The 10,067-nt window shown below is 44.6% G+C and overlaps 1 protein-coding gene across 1 annotated transcript in view; it reads right to left on the bottom strand.

Moving 5' to 3' along the window:
* NT5C2 (5'-nucleotidase, cytosolic II) overlaps positions 1–8,106 on the bottom strand; it is a 180,989-nt gene extending 172,883 nt beyond the window's left edge. Inside the window, exon 1 of the mRNA XM_077455292.1 lies at positions 8,066–8,106. The gene's annotated coding sequence lies outside the window, so the exon portion shown is untranslated. The remainder of the gene's footprint in view (positions 1–8,065) is intronic.
* Between the last annotated feature and the right edge of the window lie 1,961 nt (positions 8,107–10,067).

Below are 10,067 nucleotides of genomic sequence, written 5' to 3' on the forward strand. Positions count from 1 at the left end.
AAGAGTTAAATAAAGGCTAATCTTATGCAGTAAAACACAGCATACAGTAACAATTGTGTAAGTGTTCAATTCACTAAGAATTTGTCGTTAGATATCAAATACGGTATTTGTTTGATTTAACGGTAATTACCGCATTTAGCTAAGGAGCAGGCCGGGAAGTCGGCGTCATTATCAACCGATGACTCAACTGTCATCGGTTGTCAAATAAAAAAAAAAGGAGACACGTCAAAAAATAAATAAAATAAAAAATACCCTTGGCGTGGGGTTTTTTTCTTTAAAAACCATACCAAACCCCCAGACACGAAGGCCATTTTTTTGGTATACTTTTTTATTGTGTTTTTTTTTTTATTCCCCCCCCCCCCCAACATCAGCTGTGAGCGGGGAAGCCCTCTGACAGCTGAAGAGTCATCAGTTAACAATGCGGCAGCCAGCTTGCTGCGTAACAACCAGCGATTTGTTTAAAAAAAATGGGGGTTCGTTTATCGCATGCAATAATTTTTGTAAATTGACATTCACAGGACCGGCCGTCCACTGAGATGCATTAGAAGAAGCAACCATATACTGAGGTTTGTATAAAGCTCCCACGTGTGTATGGATGTATGCTCTGAGGGCTGACAGTGTGTTTGGAGTGTATGTCAGTACACATGGGGGTGCGTCATGAAAAAATGGAAACACAACTGTGTACAGTCTCAATTGACTGGTGTATGTTGCAGCAGCTGGTCCTGGGAATGTTATTACGCAGGCTCTGCATGCTGTATGGCCCCTGTACAGCTGTGTATATGAGGACTAAAATGTATTTTTTTCTTTTCACTCGCTGCCCTGTAAACTGTGTACCCAGTGATAGGTGTAAATATATATTATATATAATCTCTCTGGTAATGGTACTCATTCACGCATGCTTACTTCTGGAACTGGTTGTGTTGAATATTCCGGTATGTATTTTTCTTACTGGCTAAGTATATAAAATGTATACATCAGTGTCTAGCTGAGTACAACCCTGCTATTGGCTAGTTGACAGTAACTGGATACCAGTGTCCAGTTACATATTGTATCTGTTTGTACAGATTTGTATCTGTCCTTGCAACATATTCAGCCTCTGTTACTGGCTATGTATGTAAAATATAGTGTACATCAAGAACCATGTAACTGGACACTGGTATATATTTTTATATTAAATAGGCAAATGGCCACTGTGGTACGTACAAAGCCAATACCATAAGAGTACACGGCTGACTATGTAGCCAGTCACTGTGGTACATACATAGGTTATAGCAGAAATGAGTGGAGATGAATACATTTATGGACACCGCAGTATATACATTCTACATATAGCCAGTTACAGAGGTGTACACATTCAAATAGGCAGCTAAGGACTGGAGTACATATAGTATCCTGTTAGATACATACACATAATATATATATATATATATATACACATACATACACACACACACACACCAATGTAGAGTCCTACACATACAGTATCTCACAAAAGTGAGTACACCCCTCACATTTTTGTAAATATTTTATTATAACTTTTCATGTGACAACACTGAAGAAATGTTAACCCACTTAGCGCTGCTTTCAAAACACTTTTGAAGGCACATTGAAAGCGGCGCCCATTCATTTCAATTTGATCACACCAAATATACTGACGGCCTGTGTCATTTCTTGCGACCCGAACAAGCCAGGAAAGTACAAATACCCCCCAAATGACCCCCTTTTTTTTAAAGTAAACATTCCAAGGTATTTAGTAAGAGGCATGGTGAGATTTTTGATGTTGTCATTTTTCCACAGCCTGGCCACATAGAGGCCCAACATGCAGGGAGCACCATCACGTGTTCTAGGAGCATAAATAACACATCTAATTTGTTGACTACCTATTACACTTTTGTAGGCCCTGGAGCACCAGGACAATGACACGTGACACTGATGACAGATGGCACGTAGCACTGTAATGTGTGATTTTTTTCACAGGGAAGATGTAAACAGAAGGATATCCAGGGACGCCCTCCCAGCATTTGAGCGCCTATGGCTCTTATCAGGTGCTTCAAAAACACCGCCCGCCGCTGTAATTCAGGCCCCTGGTGCACGAAAAGGGGGTGGTTGTGGCAGCCATGGATAGATTCCCACAAAGCATGAATCTATCCATAGTGCACATAGGGGGTGGCAGGAGAGAGGGGACGGCACCTGTGCGCCCTTAATACATGGGCTGCCACTGGTGTATGGTCTGAGCACTGACAGGCTGACCCAGCCAACCCCCCCTTTAAACCTCTGCAGCAATGCTGGCAGCTCTTACATCTATTTCCCAAAGACAACCTCTGGATATGATGCCGAGCATGTGCACTCAACTTCTTTGGTCTACAATGGTGAGGCCTGTTCTGAGTGGAACCTGTCCTGTTAAACCACTATATGATCTTAGTCACCATGCTGCAGCTAAGATTCAGGATCTTGGCAATCTTCTTATAACGTAAAACAAAACAAGATAAAGTTGGCGCACAAATGAATGGTCTCTTTAAGAGCGTTTGACTATCTCGTGGGATGTTTGTTTATTTAAATAAATGTCCTGTAGATGGTCTCAATGTGCGGCTGTTAACCCATTATGGACTTGGCAAAAAATGGATGCAGCAGAAAAAACGATCAAAAACAGCGCATCAAAGGGACTAGTAGATTGATGTGAAAAAGACTTTAAAATGTCATTTATTAAATGTAAAAAATAAACACAGACATCTGATCCCTGCAGGATCTCAAACACATAAAAAACACCAATCATAAAACGGACAGATGTTTGATAATGAAAAGCTCCTCAGATCTCTCAATTATAACTTTGGAAAGGTCAAAACCAACGACCAATGTGCACAGCTTTCGAATGCCTAATGAATGCAATCAATCATCTGAAAGAACCCAAAAAGTCAGTGTAAACGAATGGAACAACGTTTCTAGGGACACTCACTTCATAGGTGTTCAATGGGCTGCAGAGCTGATGAGTCCAGTCTGATGACCGAGGGGGAGGTGTTTATTTCAGCTCCATCTGAAGCGTTCGGCTTGGAGGCAGAGGTGTAATGCTGCACGCTAGGTGGTAAGGATCAAGCTTAGTCACCAGATGATATCAGCTGTACACATAGGCAGCTTGGAGAACGCTGCACTGCCTGCAGTGCGGCTTGTCCGAGCGGCTGTGGATCACATGAGAGGCTTGTCACGTGGAAGGCTGTGAAGGGGAAGGTTGCTATGCCGACTCTCCTGCTTACATGTTTCGCGCTCCTGCGCTTTGTCAAAGCGCAGGAGCGCGAAACATGTAAGCAGGAGAGTCGGCATAGCAACCTTCCCCTTCACAGCCTTCCACGTGACAAGCCTCTCATGTGATCCACAGCCGCTCGGACAAGCCGCACTGCAGGCAGTGCAGCGTTCTCCAAGCTGCCTATGTGTACAGCTGATATCATCTGGTGACTAAGCTTGATCCTTACCACCTAGCGTGCAGCATTACACCTCTGCCTCCAAGCCGAACGCTTCAGATGGAGCTGAAATAAACACCTCCCCCTCGGTCATCAGACTGGACTCATCAGCTCTGCAGCCCATTGAACACCTATGAAGTGAGTGTCCCTAGAAACGTTGTTCCATTCGTTTACACTGACTTTTTGGGTTCTTTCAGATGATTGATTGCATTCATTAGGCATTCGAAAGCTGTGCACATTGGTCGTTGGTTTTGACCTTTCCAAAGTTATAATTGAGAGATCTGAGGAGCTTTTCATTATCAAACATCTGTCCGTTTTATGATTGGTGTTTTTTATGTGTTTGAGATCCTGCAGGGATCAGATGTCTGTGTTTATTTTTTACATTTAATAAATGACATTTTAAAGTCTTTTTCACATCAATCTACTAGTCCCTTTGATGCGCAATCTTCTTATAGCCTAGGCCAGTGATGGCGAACCTTGGCACCCCAGATGTTTTGGAACTACATTTGCCCATGATGCTCATGCACTCTGTGGTGTAGTTGAGCATCATGGGAAATGTAGTTCCAAAACATCTGGGGTGCCAAGGTTCGCCATCACTGGCCTAGGCCATCTTTATGTAGAGCAACAATTATTTTTTTCATCTCTGAGATTCTCTGAGAGTTCTTTGCCATGAGGTGCCATGTTGAACTTCCAGTGACCAGTATGAGAGAGTGATAATAACACCAAATTTAACACACCTGCTCTCCATTCACACCTGAGACTTTGTAACACTAATGAGTCACATGACACCAGGGAGGAAAAATGGCTAATTGGGCCCGATTTGTACATTTTCACTTAGGGGTGTGCTTACTTTTGTTGCCAGCGGTTTAGACATTAATGGCTGTGTGTTGAGTTATTTTGAGGGGACAGCAAATGTACACTGTTATACAAGCTGTACACTCACTGCTTTACATTGTAGCAAAGTGTCATTTCTTCAGTGTTGTCACATGAAAAGATATAATAAAATATTTACAAAAATGTGAGGGGTGTACTCACTTTTGTGAGATACTGTCGTTGTGTATGTACACACCCGTTATAGGCTATATATATTAAATATATACCCGTGTCCAGTCCGATACATGAATGAAGATAGATGGACGGACTTGCAATGTATGAAGTCCTATGCATAGCTGTATACACTCCTATGGAGGTATATATAGCTCTATGTACACTCCTGTGAGATACAGTGCCTTGCAAAAGTATTCAACCACCCCCCCCCCCCCCCCCCCTTGGCTTTTTACCTATTTTGTTACAGTCTTTAGTTCAATTTCTTTTTATCTGAATAATATGTGATGGATCACAACCTCTTGGAAAGAGGTAATAGTAACAACTGAGGAAATAACAGGCTTAAAAATACCAGAAGAGCCAAGGGTATGTTTGCTACATGGGAGGTACGTTGCCCATCAATCAATACAAGAAAACATTTATTCCTCATTTTTTTAAACACCGCAAAGAGTTTAATTCTTCAGATGTGGAAAAACCCAAAAAGTCCCTTGCTGAAAAGTTGGTTTTGTAATATAAATAAAATCTACAACTTAGAGTATGTAAAGTTTAGTGGAGAAATAGGGGAAGTGGGGTTCGTAACGAGATGGAAAGATGTAAGTGATCGAGATATGCTGAAAGGATGGCGGTTACATAACAGGACCCAGGGCCGAAAGAGAGAGTAGGTTTCTTTTTTTCCTTCGTTTTCTATTATAGATATTTGGCGAGACCCAGGGTGGGTCAAACGGGATATTACTTGGTAACAGTGTATACGATGAAATGTTTACTTTCTGATGCCCATGGGCAAAAAATAAAAAAATAAAACCCCACACTCAGTGGATATATTTTGTTTTTGCTACGATGATGTGGACATGGGTTGAGACTAAGATGAACGTAAGAGTCGATTTAAGTTTCCCAAATAAAGTCACTGAGGTGGAAAAAAAAAAAAAAAAAGAAAAGAGAACACAATAGTCTAAATTGGTGAAGTAAAATTAGAAAAATATATACATAAAACTATTTTTTAAAATGAAAAAAAAAAAAAAAACGATAATTGGCATGTGCGTATGTATTCACCCCCTTTGTTATGAAGCCCTTTAAAAGCTCTGGTGTAAACAATTACCTTCAGAAGTCACATAATTAGTGAAATGATGTCCACCTGTGTGCAATCCAAGTGTCACAAGATCTGTCATTACATATACACACCTTTTTGAAAGGCCCCAGAGGCTGCAACACCTAAGCAAGAGGCACCACTAACCAAACACTGCCATGAAGACCAAGGAACTCTCTAAACAAGTAAGAGACGATGTTGTTGAGAAGTAAAAGTCAGGGTTAGGTTATAAAAATAAAATAATAACCAAATCTTTGATAATCCCTAGGAGCACCATCAAATCTATCATAACCAAATGGAAAGAACATGGCACAACAGCAAACCTGCCAAGAGACGGCCGCACACCAAGATTCATGGACCGGGCACAGAGACCTAAGAAAACCCTGGAGGAGCTGCATGGCTTAGTCAAAGCCCAGACCTCAATCCAATAGAAAATCTGTGGTCAGACTTAAAGATCGCTGTTCACAAGCACAAACCATCCAACTTGAAGGAGCTGGAACAGTTTTGCAAGGAGGAATGGGCAAAAATCCCAGTGGCAAGCTCATAAGAGACTTATCCAAAGCGACTTGGAGCTGTGATAGCCACAAAAGGTGGTTCTATAAAGTATTGACTTTAGGGGGCTGAATAGTTATGTACATTGACTTTTTCTGTTATTTTGTCCTGTTTGTTGTTTGCTGCACAATAAAAGAAACATCTTCAAAGTTGTGGGCATTTTTTGTAAATTAAGGCTGCTTTCACACTGGGGCATCGGCGGGAAAGCGGCGCTATTTTGAGCGGTACTTTACTGCCGTTTGAGGATAATTGGACGACTCTCGACAGCTGCACTCCAAAATAAATTTAGTGCCTTTTATTCATAAAGCAAGATCACACAAAGTAGATCACAGCAAAGCAACAGCTAGCGCGTTTCACACCACCAAGCATGCTTACTCATACCGCCGTTTTTGCAGAGGTGTTCGGCCTCTAGTGGGGCGCTTTTAAACCCCGCTAGCGGTCCAAAAAATGGTTAAAACAACCCGCAAAGCACCTCTGCAGCTGTGTTTTGTCGGCGCTGCCCATTCATTTCAATGGGCAGGAGCAGTGTATACACCACTCCAAAGATGCTGCTTGCAGAAGTTTTTTTTTCTTTTTTTTTTTTTTTAAACGTCCTCCCAGCGCATCGCCTCAGTGTGAAAGCACTCGGGCCTTCATACAGACTGCAGGGGAGCCGTTTATTCAGGCGCTATTTTTAACCCAAGAGCGCCTGAAAAACGCCTCAGTGTGAAAGGGGTCTAAATGATGCAAATCCTCAAACAATCCATGTTAATTGCAGGTTGTGAGGCAACAAAACTGCCAAAATGCCAAGGGGGTGAATATTTTTGCAAGACACTGTATACAGCCCTGTGTACACTCCTGTGAGGTATATACATGCCCTGTGTACACTCTTGTGGGGGTATATAATGTATATACAGCCCCGTGTACGCTCCTGTGGGGGTATATACAGCCCCGTGTACACTTCTATGAGGTATATAATGTATATACAGCCCCGTGTACGCTCCTGTGGGGAATATAATGTATATACAGCCCCATGTACGCTCCTGTGGGGAATATAATGTATATACAGCCCCGTGTACGCTCCTGTGGGGAATATAATGTATATACAGCCCCGTGTACGCTCCTGTGGGGAATTTAATGTATATACAGCCCCGTGTACGCTCCTGTGGGGAATTTAATGTATATACAGCCCCGTGTACGCTCCTGTGGGGAATTTAATGTATATACAGCCCCGTGTACGCTCCTGTGGGGAATTTAATGTATATACAGCCCCGTGTACGCTCCTGTGGGGAATTTAATGTATATACAGCCCCGTGTACGCTCCTGTGGGGAATTTAATGTATATACAGCCCCGTGTACACTCCTGTGGGGTGTATACAGCCCTGTGTACGCTCCTGTGGGGTGTATACAGCCCTGTGTACGCTCCTGTGGGGTATATGACGTATATACAGCCCTGTGTACGCTCCTGTGGGGTATATGACGTATATACAGCCCTGTGTACGCTCCTGTGGGGTATATGACGTATATACAGCCCTGTGTACGCTCCTGTGGGGTATATGACGTATATACAGCCCTGTGTACGCTCCTGTGGGGTATATGACGTATATACAGCCCTGTGTACGCTCCTGTGGGGTATATGACGTATATACAGCCCTGTGTACGCACCTGTGGGGTATATGACGTATATACAGCCCTGTGTACGCACCTGTGGGGTATATGACGTATATACAGCCCTGTGTACGCTCCTGTGGGGTATATGATGTATATACAGCCCTGTGTACGCTCCTGTGACTGGCAATGAATGCATATCCACCTCAGTGTACGCCCCTGTATGTGGCTCTGTATATAACGCATTTCATCCCCCCATGGTAAAAGTGCCCGTGCAGTACCCCGGTCACACACAATGCCCGGTGCCCGCCATCCCCGGTCCAGCAATCTAGTGCCTAACACTCACCTTCCGCTCCTGCGACTGCAAACTGCAATAGAAGTCACACCACGCATGCGCCACTCCGTGAAGCTCAGGGTTGGAAGACAACTTTCCACTCTCATAGAAAACGAAGAGCTCGCACACTTTCTACACCACGTCATCGCCATACGTCACTGCTGCGATCCCCAATGCCTACCCCCTCTCCATAGCAGCGCACTGCATGGAGTGTGTATAGAGTGCACAGCATTACATACACGTAGAAAAGAGGACAGAATAAAGATCAATTCTCTCCTTCAATCCAGCTCTATGCAGGAAAAGTTAAAGTAAAGCTGTAAGCAAAAGTTTTATTTATTTTCGATAAACCCCTATCATATTTATTTTTGCCATCTGTGTCCTATATGGGAGATTTACCTTCACTTCCTGTCCCATAGACAAAACAGGAAGTGAAGGGAGATACCTGCAAATGAAAGCGGTAGTAAAGCCCGCTTTGTTATTATTTACCTACAGGTTGGCCTATAATAAGGCTATAGGCTAAGGCTTACCTGTATGTAATTTGAATATCTCCTAAATGTGTATTGCTTAGGAGATTTTCACCCGGCATGCAGCCAGTGACATCACCGACACATGCACTCTGAATGTCCAACGCACCGTGCCGACACTTCAGAGCTTTGTGCCGGAACCAAGGGCTTCTTCAAATAGCCATAAAGGGATGGACATGGTCAGCAACAATACTCAGGTAGGCCGTGGTGTTTAAACGATGCTCAATTGGTAAAGGGGTCCAAAGTGTGCCAAGAAAATATCCCCCACACCATTACACCACCAGCCTGACCCGTTGATACAAGGCAGGATGGATCCATGCTTTCATGTTGTTTACGCCAAATTCTGACCCCACTATCCCAATGACACAGCTGAAATTGAGATAAATCGGACCAGGCAACGTTTTTCCAATGTCCTATTGTCCAATTTTGGTGAGCTTGTGCTGTAGCCCATCTGTTTCAAGGTCCGATGTGTTATGCGTTCAGAGATGGTAATTTGCATACCTTGGTTGCAGTGGCGGCCTGTCCATTATGGGCACCGCACCCCCCATTTGTGTGTCTGGCCCACTAATCTACATACAGGGCGCCAGATGCATGCATTACAATGGGGCGGGGGGTGTTTAAGCATGTGTAGTAGCCATAACCTGTTGCAGGGCGGCCTTGACTTAAAGCGGAGGTCCACCCTAAAATGGACCTTCCGCTCATCGGAACCCTCCCTCCCTCCGGTGCCACAATCGGCACCTTTCAGGGGGGAGGGGGGTGCAGTTACCTGGATAATCCAGGTAACTGCACCCACTTCCGGGACAGCTCTCTGCGGAAAGGGGCGTAACTTACGCCCCTTTCCGCAAGTGCCCGCCCCTTCCCGCAAGTGCCCCGCTGCCTGCTGGGAAACACACAGCTCCCAGAGGCAGCGGGGAGCGTCCTTATTGCGCAGCGCAATTCGCGCATGCGCAGTAGGGAACTGGGAAATGAAGCCGAAAGGCTCCATTTCCTGATTCCCATACCCAAGATGGCGGCGGCAGGACCCGACAGACGACCTAGCGATCGGCTTCGGGTGCCGACATCGCGGGCGCGCTGGACAGGTAAGTGTCACTATTTTAAAAGTCAGCAGCTGCAGTATTTGTAGCTGCTGGCTTTAAAAAAAAAAAAAAAACGCGGAGTCCCGGTGGACTCCCGCTTTAAAGAGGAAGTAAACCCTGATGAGTTTACTTCCTCTTTCATTCCCTGCAAAGGCAAAGCATAATGGACTACTATGCATTGCTTAGTAGTCCATTATGTGTCACTTACCTGACACAGGAACCAGCGAAGTCGCCGCTGTCCCCTGTATTCCGACGCATCCATCATCTTGGTGGGGTCTCGCAGCTCTGCCGCTGTCATTCGGCGAAGCCGCGATGACGTCACTCCCACGCATGCGCACGGGAGCCGACACGCGCGGCAGCTCCGTAGTTGAGAATGCCGCGTTCAGTGCGCCTGCGCGCCGCTGTGTACGGCGC

The sequence above is a fragment of the Lithobates pipiens genome, unplaced genomic scaffold, assembly GCF_037356315.1.
Source record: "Lithobates pipiens isolate NorthernLeopardFrog02 unplaced genomic scaffold, aLitPip1_a1.2 Scaffold_25, whole genome shotgun sequence".
In the NCBI taxonomy this organism is placed as follows: Eukaryota; Metazoa; Chordata; class Amphibia; order Anura; family Ranidae; genus Lithobates; species Lithobates pipiens.